Source organism: Bos javanicus, chromosome 18, assembly GCF_032452875.1.
Source record: "Bos javanicus breed banteng chromosome 18, ARS-OSU_banteng_1.0, whole genome shotgun sequence".
NCBI classification, from domain to species: Eukaryota; Metazoa; Chordata; class Mammalia; order Artiodactyla; family Bovidae; genus Bos; species Bos javanicus.
Window position 1 is genome coordinate 10,966,799 of NC_083885.1, and position 16,551 is coordinate 10,983,349.

General features: G+C 50.4%; 1 protein-coding gene across 2 annotated transcripts in view; it reads right to left on the reverse strand.

Moving 5' to 3' along the window:
- Window positions 1-276, reverse strand: part of MEAK7 (MTOR associated protein, eak-7 homolog) — a 61,133-nt gene extending 60,857 nt beyond the window's left edge. Inside the window, exon 1 of one of the 2 annotated variants that reach the window (XM_061386894.1) lies at window positions 83-276. The gene's annotated coding sequence lies outside the window, so the exon portion shown is untranslated. The remainder of the gene's footprint in view (window positions 1-82) is intronic. The other variant, XM_061386893.1, reaches the window with a different exon arrangement.
- Between the last annotated feature and the right edge of the window lie 16,275 nt (window positions 277-16,551).

Consider the following 16,551-nt stretch of genomic DNA (forward strand, 5'->3'; position numbering starts at 1 on the left):
TTAAAATGCCTCCAAAGTATATTTGCTCTTCCACAAAGTCATGTCAATGAAGTTTTAAGGAATAAAACACATACTCCCTTACCATTGGCGTCTTAAATCTGCAGTGGCTTTTTGTCCTTAGGCGTTTTCTGTATCACTATGTGATGGAAGGCATGGGTAGGAGGCTCTATCCTGGAGCTCACCCAGGCACTGCAGATCCCTGCAAAGCTGGCCCCCAGCCCCTCCAGCAGGGACCCAGGATGCCTTGTTTGCTCCTTGCAAGTCATCTGCTCAATCAGTCGAAGGTGATTGGACCAGGAGTGGTCACATGATTTCATCTGGGCCAATCAGGTTCTTCCGCTGAGCATATGCTTACCATATTGTGCCTCGGATTTGCAATTCATAATTTTAGGCGCTGGGGGCAGCTATAGGCCACATGGGCAGAGGAGAGTAAGTAGATTGGCAGTGAGAGGGTGGAGAAGGGATGCATCTGGTTCCGACTCTCTCCTGAGGCACTGCTGCCCTTGGTCACTTCCAATAAATTCCCTTCATTTCCTGTTGGGAGCCAGATGGCTCCCAACAGCTCCAACACCTGCACTCACACTTTCTACCCTTGCCTGAGGCAGGGGGCTTGTATTTGAAAGTGTTCAGAACTAATGGTCTGCATAGAACCGCAAACTTCCATCATTAAAATAATTATACGTTAAAGCAATATCAGAGGAGATCTGGCTTCTCTTCAAAATAAGATTTTTGAAAAATAAACTAGGAAAGGGCAGATTTATCCTTCCTTCTGAAGATCTTGTTTCATTAGCTTCTTTGTTTTCAAAGTCAACCAGCAGCTTCCTTTAATTGGGCAGGTATCTCTAATAAAACCTCAAGAGCAGCTGGGTCCTTGTGGCCCCTCCAATTTGCCAGCGGATCTTGTTACTTGTTCAAGGTGCTTATGTTCAGGAAGAATCTGAGACCCTGTAATAGAGATCTTGGAAGGGGTGGTGAGGCGGAAGAAGGTGGGGGCCAGACAGATGTCGGGAGGGGTGAACTGTGGTCAGCAGTTTGCTATGGGACCCTGGAGGGCGTTCTCAGGCTCTGCACCTCTTTTGTGAAATGAGGGACTGGACTCAGAGGTACTCAGCTCCCTTCCCATGGGGCTCTGTAGGCCCAGGGAGGACCATCCTCACCCATGGGCTCATCGTGGGCACCCACAGGCAGCCCTCACCCCCTCACAGACAGCCTGGAGGACCAAAGGGCACAGGGCCCTGCCTTGGGTCCTGCCCCCAAGATGCCCCTTGCTCACAAAAGCCATGACCTGTGACCACTTATGAAGGCAGCTGTCCCCATCACTCCCTAGACAACCTAGAGCTTTTAAAATGTGGATTAATTCCAAACCATTGAAACAGAAATTTCACACAAAATCTAGCTTTTTGACTCTTCTTGAAATATTTCGATGATCTGGCAGAACTGATCCACAGTCCCAACGTGGTGAAGTTCACTGAGCGAGGTGGGGCTGTCACTTTGGACGAAGCACCTGCTCTGCACAGCCCCCTAGTCCCCACAGGGCACGGGGGCAGGGGGCAGTGAATTGCCTGGGACATGGGCCTTCCAGTTTTAAACCTGGACCGTCCTGGGGCAGACGGGGCCGGTTGATCACCCTGGTCCCCACCCAGACCATTGCTCACTCTTGGTCCCTCTGGCCCAGCATCATAGTTTGGGACCTTGTTAATAATATACTTGGGGAAAAAAGTGAACGTGTTAATCGCTCAGTCATGTCTGACCTTTTGCGACCGACTCTTCACAGACTATAGCCCACCAGACTTCTCTGTCCATGGAATTCCATGGAGTGGGTAGCCATTCCCTTCTGCAGGGACTCTTCCTGGCCCAAGTAGCGAACCCAGGCCCCCTGCACTGCAGGCAGATGCTTTTCCATCACATGTTAATGACATGCCCCCCCATTTCTTTTGCCACTCCAGCCCCTGAGTCCCCTTTGCCTTTATCATGTGATGTCACCATCTGTCCTTGACCACCAACACCTGCGTTTCTCTGTCCAGCAGCTTTCTTTGGCTAGGACCCACTTTATCCACCTTTAAAGCTGGCCCACCAGATAGAGTGAAGGCAACCCTGAGCCAATGCCTGAGCCTGGGTGGAAGACACTCGGGTGCATCCTGGGGGCGGCCTGAGGTGGTCACAACCCCTCCCGTCACTGGCCCCTTCCCCTCCCTGTGTCACCCTCACTCTCCTGATCACTATCCAAGACCACCTGAACAAACCCCTTGCACTTGAGTCCTTGCTTCGGGTTCTCTTGGTTTGGGAACCCAAACTAAACCAGCCACAGAGTCTCCAGCACAGAGTCCAGCAGCAGAGACACTCAAAAACCATTTTTGAACAAACCACAGAAGAAGCAGTTTCCCCAGGGCTTGTGAAGCCTTCGTGCTGTGCGAGACGAAGCACACTGTGGCCTAAGAGCCCAGCTTCGGAGTCAGACCTGGATTCTAGTTGCATTTGTGTCCCTTATTACCCCCTCTGAACCTCAGTACCCTCATCTGTGAAATGGGGATAATCACCACTCACCCCAAAAGGTGCTTATAAGAACGAGCCAGGTAAGGCAGGAATACTCATAGCACTGTCTGCATGAGGTGCCTGTGTGCTCAGCCGCTCAGTGGTGCCCGACTCTTTGTGGGCCCATGGACTGTAGCCCACCGGGCTCCTCTGTCCATGGGATTCTCCAGGCAGGAACACTGGAGCGGGTTGTCATTTCCCACTCCAGGGCATTTTCCTGACCCAGGGATCAAACCCACATCTCCTGCATCTCCTGCATTGCAGGCAGATTTCTTTTACTGCTGAGCCACCAGGGAAGTCCAAAAACCAACCATGCTGCTGCTAAGTCGCTTTAGTCGTGTCAAACTCTGTGTGACCCCATAGACGGCAGCCCACCAGGCTCCCCCGTCCCTGGCATTCTCCAGGCAAGAACACTGGAGTGGGTTGCCATTTCCTTCTCCAGTGCATGAAAGTGAAAAGTGAAAGTGAAGTCGCTCAGTCATGTCCGACCCTCAGCGACCCCATGGACCGCAGCCTATCAGGCTCCTCCGTCCATGGGATTTTCATAGACAGCAGTAAATAAATGGGTGTGGCCACATGTGACTCAAGGCTGTAGTCTGCCAATCCCTGCCTTAGAGTACAGAAATTAAGTCTGCTCATGTAAAATACACAGTAAGATAAATAATAAATTAGGGCCTAAAAGAAAGGTATAGAATATTCTAGTCCTTTAGGAAAACCATCCTATAATGCCTGGAAAGTATTGTCTACTTTACATATATCTACACAGTCTCATTCATTTCTTACCCAAATGTGGTACTGACCCAGTGGTGTGTGCCCCATTGACATTCCTGGTGTCTCGATCTAGCCCGACCCACAGGACCCCAAGCGGCCCTGTAGTGAGGCTGTCAGCACCCTGGGGGACTGATTCCTAGACGCCCAGGCTCATGCTGCCTTGGGACACAAGAGGCTGAGTGTCCACACCAGGATGAGCCAGATTCATCTTCCGTGAGCGCGCCTGATGGACAAGCTGTCTGAACTGACTCAGAGTAAACTTCTCCCCGTGGCCAGTGCAGAGCAGAGATCTGAGAGGAACCCACGGAACATCCCAGAACAGATTCCGGATGTCAGGGAGAGAGCTAGCAGAGGAGTGAAGGTTTTACAGCCCAGCTCTGGAGGTCCACATTATGAATCTCCAGCAGGGGACGGCTAGACGTCAAGTGTGGACAGCTGGCCCACACTCAAAGCAGACGTCAGAGTGTGGACGAACCACCACCATGGTCGGTGATGGAGACGCTGTCCCTGTGTCTCCGTGGCTGCAGACCTCCCCTATCCTTCATATCCCAGCTAAGGCAGCTTTAGTGAAGGTCCCAGGGCATCACATGACTTTCCTACCAAGAGATCCTGCATTTGTAGTGGGTTCCCACGTTGCGTGCAAAGCTTGGGAATCCCAAGACCTCACTTCTGACACCAACTGCATGTGGGAGTCCCTAAGATCACCCTTCAGTTTCATAATTCAGGGCTCACAGAATTCAGAAAAGCCATTTTACTTGTGGTCACAACTGCTGCAGTGTTCAGCAAAGGGCAGAGTCCGGGAGAGACCAGGCATGACCAGGTGCACGCACCCCACTGCCCCTCCCAAGGGAGTCGGGTGGACAGCACTTACTTCTTCCAGCACTGATGTGACCACATGCTCAGAAATACTGCCAAGCAAAGAAGCTCACCCAGCCTTGACGTCCAGAGTTTTTATCGGGGTTCAGGCCACGTGGACTTGGCTGACTACACAAAAGATTGATTTCAACCTGCAACCTCTCCAGAGGCTGAGTCCAAGGCCCCCTCAGAAGTCACACTGTCAGCACAGACCATCATTGTGGCTCCAGGAAAACACTTTTGGGCAGGATATTCCAAAGGTGACTCTCAGAGCGAGTCAAATCAGGCAAGGTTAATCCCTGACTGCTCGATGTTATAGGAGAAGGCGATGGCACCCCACTCCAGTACTTTTGCCTAGAAAATCCCATGGATGGAGGAGCCTGGTGGGCTGCCGTCTATGGGGTCGCACAGAGTCGGACACGACTGAAGCGACATAGCAGCAGCAGCAGCAGCTCAATGTTATAATGAATCGCCACAAAGGCAGGGGCTTCAAGCGTTGCAAATGATCCTGTTTCAGTTCAGTGGGTCAGAGTTCCGAGATGAGTCTCACCGGGCAAAAATCAGGGTGTCAGCAGAGGGAAGGCTCCTCCTGGAGGCCCCAGGGGAGAATCCACGCCTTGCCGCTCCCACCCCCTGGAGAAGCTCGCACTCCTTGGCTCCGGGCTGCATGGCTCCAATCTTTTGCTCCCATCACCACACCTTGTCTGTGATCAAAGATCCATCTGCCTCCCTCTGAGAGGAACGTGTGTGATTACATTGGCGCACCTGGATAATCCAGGGTCACGCGCCCCACGTCAAGGGTCTTAATCTCACCCACAGGGTCCCTTTGGCCTTCATGAAGTAATGCTTGAAGATTCCAAGGATTAAGATCTGAACATTTTAGGAGGCTCTTTGCATCAACCACCATTCTCCCCAACACGCCCAGATCTTCCCTGGGCCACGCCTCTGCAGCCTTCTGATTTCAGCTTAAACTGTATCAATCAAAGGAGTATTTTTAGGATCCCTCTGTTGAAAGGGGCTCCGGCACCTCTCCCATCCACAGCTCTGCCCTTAGTAGCCCCTCCCTCCTCTTGCTTCTTTCCTTCATGGCAGTAACTGTAACGATGCAGAGTATTTACCTATTTTATTTTCTCATACTCTCTGCCTCTGTATCGTTGGCTTCTGCTAGCCCAGCACCCAGCACCAAGCCTGGCACATAGTGTGAGCACAATAACTGTTTGTTATATGAATAGATGAGTTGGCAGTTTGTCTTTCAACGGACTCACAAAGCTTTCAGCTGACTTAGAGGCCCTGTGATTGCTCAGTCGATGGGGAGGAATTTGAGGCTGGAGAGTCCCGAAGTTGACTTGCGGATTTCTCTGTGGTTTCTCTACTCTTAGCTTCCCTGAGCCTCCGTGGGCAGACAGTCCTCTTCATGTAACATATGCAGTGAACACCCACGACCCGCCCAGCACATCTGAAGCCTGCAGTCAACACTGGTTCCGGTCCCATGGGAGCAGCATCGGCACCACATGGGGCCTTCAAGAATTTCAAGGTTCTTGGGTCCCACCCAGACCCACTGGATCAGAAATGCTAGGGGTGGGCCTGGGGATCTTTAACATGCCCTCCAGGGGGTTCTTTGCATGCCCACGTGTCAGAACTCCTGGGGGCCATGTTAGCTCTCTGCACTGCACGTGTTTTTAACTTTATCTGTTTGGCTGTGCTGGGACTGCGTTGCGTGCTGTAGCGGGCTTTGCTCTCAGGGCGTGGTGCGCCGGCCTCTTGCTACAGTGTCTTCTCTCATTGTGGAGCACAGGCTCTCGGCTCTCGGGCTCAGTACCTGCGGCCCCGGGGCTCTGGAGCACTCAGGCTTCAGTAGTTGGGGCCCATGGGCTTAGCTGTTCCGCAGCAAGTGGGATCTTCCCAGACGAGGGCTCGAACTGTGTTTCCTACACTGGCAGGTGGATTCTTTACCACTGAGCCACCAGGGAAGCCCTGCGTGTGTTAATACCTTCTGATCATGACATGGTGACTAACATGAATGTTCCTCTGGGTGTCCCTAAATCACCACGCGAATTGCCTGGGGAGACTGAGAACCATGGAAGCAGAGGGATCACCCCATGGCCACACAGCTTGTCCCTGGCACAACCAGAGTCAGAGTCAGGACTGCCGTTCCCGACCCTCTCTTCTCTGCCCAGCACCCCCTCTCAGTGACGCTTGGGGGTGGAGCAGATGCTTTGGGCATTTTGACTTTTCTTACTTTGGTGGGTCTGCTGACTCTCAAAGCCCCCTGAGTGAAGGGAACCTGATTTCATGTGAGAAAGTGCAGACCTGGGGGTCAGACACGCAGCCTTTCAAGTGCCCGCTCCGTCACCGCTGGCTGCGCGACCCCACCCCCAGGGCCGGGCTCCCATTCCCAGCTCGCGGCAGATGGGGACATTGGGGCAGCACCTGGCACCTGAAGGCCAAGGGGCCCAGGTCATCCTCACTGAGTGCCCGCTGCAGCCCCGGCGTCCTCCTGGGACTCACTGGGCGCCCGCTGCAGCCCCGGAGTCCTCCTAGGTGCTCACTGGGTGCCCACTGCAGCCCTGGCTTCCCCCTAGGTACTCACTGGGCACCCGCTGCCACCCCGGCATCCTCCCAGGTGCTCACTGGGCACCCACTGCAGCCCTGGCTTCCTCCTAGGTGCTGGGAGGGTAGAAGGGAAGGAGCAGACAGTCCAGGCCGGGGCCCACTGGATGCCATAGAGCACCCCCTACCCTTCCAGCTGAGAGAATCAAAACTGTCTCCAGTCAACCGTGTTAGGGGGTGAAGCTGCCCGTGGTTGAGAGTCACGGATCTGACCTCAATCAGGGACACCAAAACGAGGTGAAATAAGGTGGAACAAAGTGAAACAAGGTCACAGAACTGTAGGTATCTTTTAAACCCCCTAAGCTACTTATCCACATAGCTAGAATTCCAGGTAGATAGGCATAGAGACACAGATGTAGAAAGAGTTCTAGATACAGATAGGGATACAGAGGAACAGGGAGGTAGAGATAGATTCCTTCTGGCGCAGGTGGTGATTAGCGCTCTGAAGAAAAATAAACCAGGTCCAGGGGCTGACTTAGAACAGGGGTCAGGGCAGGCCTCTCTGATGAGGTGACTCTGGGCAGAGAGCACTGTGAAAGAGGGAATCGACACAGGGATGTCAGGGTAAGCGAGCTCCAGGCACAGGGAGGGGAGGGAGTCATGCAAAGGCCCTGAGGCTGACTGTGCAAAGTGAGCATGAATCCCAGTGAGAAGGCCAGTGTGCCTGGGCCAGAGGTGGCGATGCAGGGGCAGGTGATGAAGTCAGCGAGACGTCAGAGTCCCGGTCATATTTGGCCTTGGTGCCATTGTGACCATTTCGGGTTTTGCTCTGTGTGAAGAGGGACCCATAGAGAATCTGATCTGAGCAGGGGAAGGATGTGATCTGACTTAGACCTTGAAAACCAGGCAAGAAGGGGTGTCAGGAGACTATGGCGATGGTCCACACAAATGATGGTGTCAGCTTGGAGGTCAGAGAAATATCCAGCTTGGAATATAAAAGATCAAAGGATGGTTGGTTCTGGAGGTGATGGGGAAGAAGGGAGGGAGGGGGGGAAGGAGAAAGAGAGAGGGAAGGGAGGAGGGAGAGGGGAGCAACAGAGGGAAAGATACAAAGATGGACTTTTGGGCCAACGGACTTGGGTTCAAATGCCAGCCACACCACTTCCTAGCTCTGTGACCTTAGGCAAGTAGCTTGCCCTCTCTGCGCCTCAGGTTCCACATCTGTAAAATGGCTTAATAGTATCGCATCTTGTCTAGATGAGGAGGAGGGAGGCTTGTCACACAGCAGGCCCTCAATTAAAAGGGTCTTCCTTCAAGGGAGGGATTCTTGCTCCCTGCTCCTAATCTACCTTGCCAATTTCTCATGACACAGAGGTTTTAGGCAGTGGGCTCTGCAGCCAGCCAGAGCCAGTGCCCTCCCATGTGGAAATGAAACCTGAAATCTTAAGTAATACCAGACCCTGGGGCCTAATGACTATTGTCAAGAAAAGCTTTCTTTTTATTTTTTTGGCCATTCCACACACGGCTTGTGGGATCTCGGCTCCCCAGTGAGGAACTGAACCCAGGCCCAGCAGGGAAAGTCCTGGATCCTAACCCCTGGGCCAGCAGGGCACTCCCAATAAGAGCCTTTTAGAAAAACTTGCAAGCAGGAGCCAGGTTCTAAGGCCCCAGCCAGCTCTTAGAGCCAGCATTCCCTGCCCCCACCCCACCCCACCCCCACTCCCTGACAGCTGGTGTGGCCCCAGCCTGCTCCCAAAGCCGGGGGCTGAGGTTTGCTTTCTTTCAGCCCAGTAACAGCCCTGCCCCCAAGGCCATCTCAGCACATTTCAGCAGGCTGGGCAGGTCGGAGCCCTCCCACAGCATCTGCTCAGAAACCCACCCGTACACCCCCACCCGGCAGGCATGCCCCTGTCACACGGGATGGGGTACCTGCCCCGGGAAAGCCCGCTGCTCCGCAGACAGACGCTCTGCAGATACTTGGTACTGCTATGGAAACAGCCACAGTCACAGGGGCAGCTGGAGAGAATGTTTCAGAATCCTTAAAGGGCCTGGCAGCAGGGAGCAGGACCTGGAGATGAGCCTGGGGCGTCTGTCTGGGGCTTTTCAAGCCTTCTGCAACCTGGGACCCGCTGTCCCCACACCCTCTTTTTGGCAGAGGAGTCGCCTGCAGGGCGAGAAGGCTCCAGGCTCCCACCGCCCCTGGTTGTCCAGAACAAGGAGAACTTGCTCTCGGAATGAGATGCCAAGCCTTCTTACATAAATATCCAGACCTGAGGCTTCTTCTGAAAAATCAGAAGATCTGGGAACATGCAACCATACAGCGTGGGTGAGGGTGTCCTCTTTACCAGGGCATGGCCTCACCCGGCAGCCACAGTGCCCACCCCTCCCTGCTGCCTCCCTGGCACTCAGCCTCCTTCCCTGCCCTCAGCCCCCTGCCCAGAGAGGCCTCTGGGGGGCTGTCCAGGTCAGAGGAGGAACTGAAGTGGGCTGGGGGCAGGAAAAGATGCAGGAGGCTTTCTCAGTTGGAATCAACAGAACTCAGACAAGGAAGAGAGAGGGACATGCAGGTCTGCAGGTCTCGAGCTGGGAGGTTGTTGAGGTTGAGATGGGGTGGATGGAGATGGGGGACCCGGGGAGGAAGAGGAGGGCAAGGAGGTGTCCACCTGGTGTGTGTTGAGCCCCGACTGAAACATACAGGCCTGAACTCGAAGAGGCGGCGGTGCGTCATCCGGTCGTCAAAGCATTTTGAAATAAGCACCCCTGTTTGCATATCCGATCAGCAAAAAAAGTGAAAAAGATTACTAATAAAACAGAAAGCAGTTTAGCGGCTGCCAGTGGGTGGGGGTGGAGATAGGGAACAACTGCTAAACCGGTATGAGGCGTCCTCTGAGAGACAGAAAGTTCTGGAACGACATCGTGGTGATGGCTGCCCAGTGTTGTGAATATAATGCCACGTGAACTGTTCACTTTCAAATGGTTAATATGGTAGGTTTTATGTTATGTGCACACCATAATTTTTAAAAAGGCCTAACAACCAGTGATGGTGAGGGGTATGGGGACACAGGAGTAGAGTGTCAATCAACACAGGGCATCAGGAGAGCCGTGGGGTTGTTCGTCTCATCATCTAAATGCTTGTACCCAAAAATCTTGTAGAAACTCCTGGGACATCAATATACATGTGCGAAGAGGTTCAAGATGGAGCTATTAATTCGAAACAAACAGGGACCTCCCTGGTGGTCCAGTGACTCAGACTCCATGCTCCCAATGCAGAAGGCGCAGGCTTGATCCCTGGTCAGGGAACGAGATCCCACATGCTGCAACTAAAGATCCCACATACCGCAACCAAGACCTGGCACAGCTGAAAGTATATGTGTATTTTAAAAATAAACAAACAGTAAAAACAAACGCACAAAAATCGATAACCACCTAAATGCCGCATTAGTTTTCTGTGAACGAATTACCCCCATATGGCAGCTTAAAACCAGACTTCTTGTAGCCCCCGCCCACCTAGAGTCTCCAGGTTCTGTGGGTTAGATGTCCCTGCGTTATTGGGTTGGGTTCTCTGATCAAGGTATCAAGGCCAAAATCAAGCTGTCAGCCTCACCTAGAGATCACGGTCCTCTTATAAGCATACTTAGGTTGGTGGCAGAATTCATTTTCCTCGGGGTTTATAACTGAGGCCCCCTTTTCTTGCTGACCATTGTCCAGGAGTGGCTCTTCCACATGCCCCCCACCCCTCAACCGTGGAGAATCTCCCCACAAGGGAGAACCCATTCCTTTTAGGGGCTCACCTGACTAGGTCAGCCCACCAAGGAGAACCTCCCTTTCCTGAAATCCACAGTACCAACCATATACACTCTACTCACAGGAGTGACACCCCGTCATATTTGTAGGTTCCTCCCATACTCAAGAGGAGGGCATGGCAACCCACTCCAATATTCTTGCCTGGAGAGTCCCGTGGACACAGGAGCCTAATGGGCTATAGTCCATGGGGTCACAGAGAGTTGGACATGACTGAGCAACCACAGTAGCAGTAGCAGCGGACACTCAAGGAGAAGGAGCCATTTAAGGGTGGAGTCACCATGGGTCATCACAGAATTCTGTCTGCCACAGTCTCCATCAGTAGGAGATCACGTCAGTAAACCATTGTAGCTTCATGATCTCAAAAACTGGAAAGAATTTAAATAAAATGAGAACTATCTATATGTACTCATGGGGAACATCTTCCTTGATGCCCTGTTAAGTGAAAACAGCACATTGCAAAACTATATATATATTTTTTTCCTCTGTGTGTATATATAAATTTCTTATAGATGTGCAATTTCATCATACAATTTCATTTGATCAAAAACAGCCATGTATGCCTGTACATGTGTGTGTGTGTGTGTACATGTACAAAGAAAAATCTAGAAGAATACAGATGGTTGAGGGGCTCACCATTTATAGTTTGGTCTCTAAACTTTATTTCATACAGTTGCGTATTATTCAGAATTAGCTGCAGTGAGTATTATTTTTGTAGCTTAGAGAGATTAACACATGAATAAGAAAAAGCTTACAATTTAGTCACCAGTTGAATCACTGTGTTTTAAGGCACGGAAAGGAAAACGGGTCCGTGTCTCCCCCTGCCCCCCAGGCTTTTATGATATGACCATATTGGGAGTAATTTTCAAGCCAGACTCATTTTCTCATTATTTCTCATTTTGAAATACTCCTTAGTGACTCTTGAAGTTACTCATTACTAAGGGAGCACTCCCAGCAATCAGAGTAGGGAGAATTCAGAACCACACCCCTGTACAACGCTGGGGGACGGGAGCAAACGCCTCAGGGCAGGCAGGTCGGAGTTTGAAGTGGGTTGTCTACACTGGAGGTAAGCAGCAGCCCATGAGATCTGAGTCAGGCTTAGAGTCAGAGCCAGCTGCTGATGGAAGGGCAGGGCAGCCACACAGGCCAGGCAGTCAGCAGGATTGGGGTACCGGGAAGAGGGGTGTCATGAGTCAGGCTCCATGCAGAAAGTAGAAACAGTTCAAAGTCTTTCCCACAGAAAACAGTTTTACACGACACAGTGGGTGATTACAAAGCCAACGGCGGGCTGGAGGAGCAGTCCCAGGCTCCACTGCGGCCGTGACCCCTCGACACGGCAGAACAGGAGCTGCCGCACTCAGGAGAGCTGAGAAGCACAAAGCTGTGAGGGGACTGTTGAGTCAGAGCACCTTCAGCGCTGCAGCCCAGGAGTGAGCGCCTGCGGCTAGACACCCCCGGAGCTGGAGGCTGGACGCCAGCATCCCCATGACCCTGCTGGTCAACGGAAAACAGGCCACAGAGAGACAGCACCCGCCTTCTTCCCATCTTCCAAATCTCATGAGAACGCGTTGAACTGGCACAGCCAAACTCACACCCGGAGCCGGAGCTCCAAGAGAGCTTGGGAAATTCATTTTTAGCTTTTCCAAAAAAGTTAGAATGAACCCCAAGTACCCAGGGTCATTACCCAAGAGGGAAACTACAGCACCGGAGGGCAAGGATCCCGGTGGGGCCCTGGGAGACAGGGCAGAGTCCAGCTCCAGGGATCAACCACGCACTTGCAAGGCAGCGAGGAGAGCCCTGACATGGCCTCTAGTCATTTCTTGGATGAACCCTGTGGTCCTTAAATGAAGAAATAAGGATCAGGTTTCTCTGTTCTCAGTGTGGCTGCACAGATTAACTTCAGCTAAGCTCACACAGGGCTGGAGAGGGTGTGGAGAAAAGGGAACCCTCTTGCACTGTTGATGGGAATGAAAATTGTTACAGCCACTATGGAGAACAGTATAGAGATTCCTTAAAAATCAAACAAACAAAAAAACTAGGAATAGAATTACCATATGACCCAATAATCCCACTTCTGGGTACATACCCTGAGAAAACCATAACTGAAAGAGACGCATGTACCCCAATGTTCGTTGCAGCACTTTTTACGATAGCTAGGACATGGAAGTAACCTACATGCCCATCGACAGATGAATGGATACAGAAATAGTGGTACTTATATACAATGGACTATTCAGTTCAGAACAGTTGCTCAGTCGTGTCCGACTCTTTGCAACCCCTTGAATCGCAGCACGCCAGGCCTCCCTGTCCATCACCAACTCCCGGAGTTCACTCAGACTCATGTCCATCGAATCAGTGATGCCATCCAGCCATCTCATCCTCTGTCGTCCCCTTCTCCTCCTGCTCCCAATCCCTCCAAGCATCAGAGTCTTTTCCAATGAGTCAACTCTTCGCATGAGGTGGCCAAAGTACTGGAGTTTCAGCTTTAGCAACGGACTATTACTCAGCTATAAAAAAGAATGCATTCGAGTCAGTCCTAATGAGGTGGATGAATCTAGAGCCTATTACACAGAGTGAAGTATATCAGAAAGAAAAAGACAAATATTATATATTAATGCATACGTATGGAATCTAGAAAGATGGTATTGATGAGCCTATTTGCAGGGCAGCAATGGAAACACAGACATAGGAACAGACCCGTAGACACAGTGGAGGAAGGAGTGGGTGGACAAATTGAGAGAATAGCATGGAAACGTACACATTACCATATGTAAAGTACACAGCCAGTGGGAATTTGCTGTATGACTCAGGGACTCACACTGGGGCTCTGTGACAACCTGGAGGGGTAGGATGGGGTGGAAGAAGGAAGGGGGGTTCAGGAGGGAGGGGACATATGTGTACCTGTGGCTGATTCATGTTGATGTATGGCAGAAACCAAAACAATATTGTAAAGCAATTATCCTCCAATTAAAATACAAAAACAAAGAAAAAAGGAAAGAGAAAAAAAATTTTTAATGACTATTCTGTATCAAGTGGCTGCCATTATTAGCTCTGCACTGTGCTGAGGGCTTCATGCATTGTCCCGTGTCAGATATTCTGCAGCAACCCTGTAAGACGGAGACTGTTATTGCTGTTGTTATTGTTAGTTAAGATTTTGTTTTTTATCTTTTTTTTTTTTTTTTCTGGCTGTGCTGGGTCTTCACTGGGCTTCCCGGGTGGCTCAGATGGTAAAGAATCCGCCTACAATGCAGGAGACCTGGGTCTTCACTGTTGCACGGGGGCTGCTCTCTAGTGCCGTGCGCAGGCTTCTCACTGCAGTGGCTTCTCCTGGTGCAGAGCACAGGCTCTAGGCACATTGGCTTCGGTAGCTGAGGCACACAGGCTCCTGTGTTGTGGTCCGAGGGCTCTCAAGCCCAGGCTTCATAGTTGCGGCACACAGGCTAAGTTGCTCCGGAGCCTGCAGGATCGTCCCGGTTCAGGGATCAAAGCCATGTCTTCTGCACTGGCAGGCGGATTCTTTATCACTGAGCCACCATGGAAGCCCCTATTGATACTATCTAAAAGGTGATGAAACTGAGACTCAGAGGGGTTTTGTAACTTGGCCAAGGTCACACAGGAAGTGAATGACAGAACCAGGATTAGAACCCATGTATTTAACTACAATATGACACTGGCTACCACGATTCCTCTTTGATGTTCTTTTTAAATAAGAAAACAAATCTGTACATCCTAAGTGCTGTTTGCTTGGAAGACAACTGTTCCCAAATATGGGATGGATGGGGATGTAAATAATAAAAGGAATCCTTCGTGGGGGAGGAGCTGGAATCTATAGGACTAAACAGTGTCTGTGCTCCTGTCAAAGCTAACATTCCGTTCTGCAAGCACACCTACTTCCCCCCGTTAAAAAGCCACTGTAACTATAGCCTTGCTGGGATGACTTCCACCAGGCCAGGGTCTGGGGGAGGGAGGGATACTGCTTCTTGGAAGATGCTCTGTGATCATCCCTGAAGCAATCTACAGTACGGTCCCAGTGTTGCCATAGCAACTCCCCATCTGCGTTATTTCAATGAAACAGAAGAATCATCTTCCATGTCTAGGCTATTGTGGCTTTGAAAAGTGATTAGTTTATTCAACAAGTATTTAAAAGTGTCATGCAGGGGTGGCAAATTCAAATGCTTATAGGATCAGACTGATAACATAAAGGAGTTTGTTTAAAAGGCTGGCCAGGGGTTTAATCAGAGAGTTAGGGGCAGTAAGGCCCTGGAGAGCATGCACACGTCCCCATCTGTAATGGCAGCTATTTCAGTCCAGCCCCTCATCTCTCTGCTGGAATGTAATCCCAGCGTTACTGGATCTTCAGATTTGTTGAAAGCTGAGAGTTGGATTTTTATGTGAAATCTTTCCATTTTGAAACATTGGCAACCAATTCAAGATTTGGAGTTGGGCTTCTCAGTACTGTTGTGCAGATCATATGCTACAGAAGTCTGGGCTCACTCAGTTCAGTTCCGTCGCTCAGTTGTGTTCGATTCTTTGCAACCCCATGAATTGCAGCACGCCAGGCCTCCCTGTCCATCACCAACTCCTGGAGTTCACTCAAAGTCACATCCATCGAGTCAGTGATGCCATCAAGCCATCTCATCCTCTGTCGTCCCCTTCTCCTCCTGCCCCCAATCCCTCCCAACATCAGAGTCTTTTCCAATGAGTCAACTCTTCGCATGAGGTGGCCAAAGTACTGGAGTTTCAGCTTTGATGCTTCTTTGGAAGCATCATTCCTTCCAAAGAACACCCAGGACTGATCTCCTTTAGAATGAACTGGTTGGATCTCCTTGCAATCCAAGGGACTCTCAAGAGTCTTCTCCAACACCACAGTTCAAAAGCATCAATTCTTCGGCGCTCAGCTTTCTTCAAAATCCAACTCTCACATCCATACATGACCACTGGAAAAACCATAGCCTTGACTAGACAGACCTTTGTTGGCAAAGTAATGTCTCTGCTTTTGAATATGCTGTCTAGGTTGGTCATAACTTTCCTTCCAAGGAGTAAGCGTCTGGGCTCACTAGTCTTACGTAAATTCAGAGCAAACTGTGTAACTATATATGTGTAATCCCATCACATCAATGAGCCAGATCTAGCTTGTGGGTCACAGCTTGCCAGTTCCAACTGTCTAACCCAGCCTTAGAGGTTTGGCTAAGTTAATGATTGTCCAACTATCCAGTATAAGCCACAAAAAAAATGATGATGATAGTAGTATTCGGGAGCTTTCCAGGTGGCTTAGTGGTAAAGAATTCATCTGCCAATGCAGGAGACGCAGGTTCAATCCCCGGGTCAGGAAGATCCCCTGAAGGAGGAAATGGCAACCCCTTCCAGTATTCCTGTTTGGAGAATCCCATGGACAGAGAAGCCTGGTGGGCTGCAGTCCGTGGGGTTGCAAAGAGTCGGAACATGACTGAGCACACACACATGCACGCATAGCAGTATCCAGTGACGTGAAAGAGTGTTCACCATATATTGATGAGTGGAAAAAGCAAGTGACAAAAACATGAACAGAGTGCAATCTCAATTTTTGAAAATAAAAATGTATGTGGGGAATACATTTATTATACATAATAAAAATGCTGCTTTAGAAAACCTGGAAGGATATACCCCCGTTTGGAATAAGAATTCTATCTTGAGGTTGAGTATTGGATCATTTTTATCCTCATCTTCTTTATCTCTACCTTTTAAATTATTTTATGATGGTGAGTATGTGCCTTCAGACTTCCCCAGCAGCTCAGCAGTAAAGAATCCCCCTGCAATGCAGTTCGGTCCCTGGGTCAGGAAGATCCTCTGGAGGAGGAAATGGCAATCCATTCCAGTATTCTAGCTTGAAAAATTCCATGGACAGAGGAGCCTGATAGGCTGCAGTTCATGGGGTTGCAAAGAGTTGGACATGACTAAAGTGACTGAACACAGACAGACACATAGACATGATGGCGAGTAATACTTACACAGTGAAAAAATTTAAGTTCATTTCAAAATTTGTTTTTAAATGGCATCAAAGCT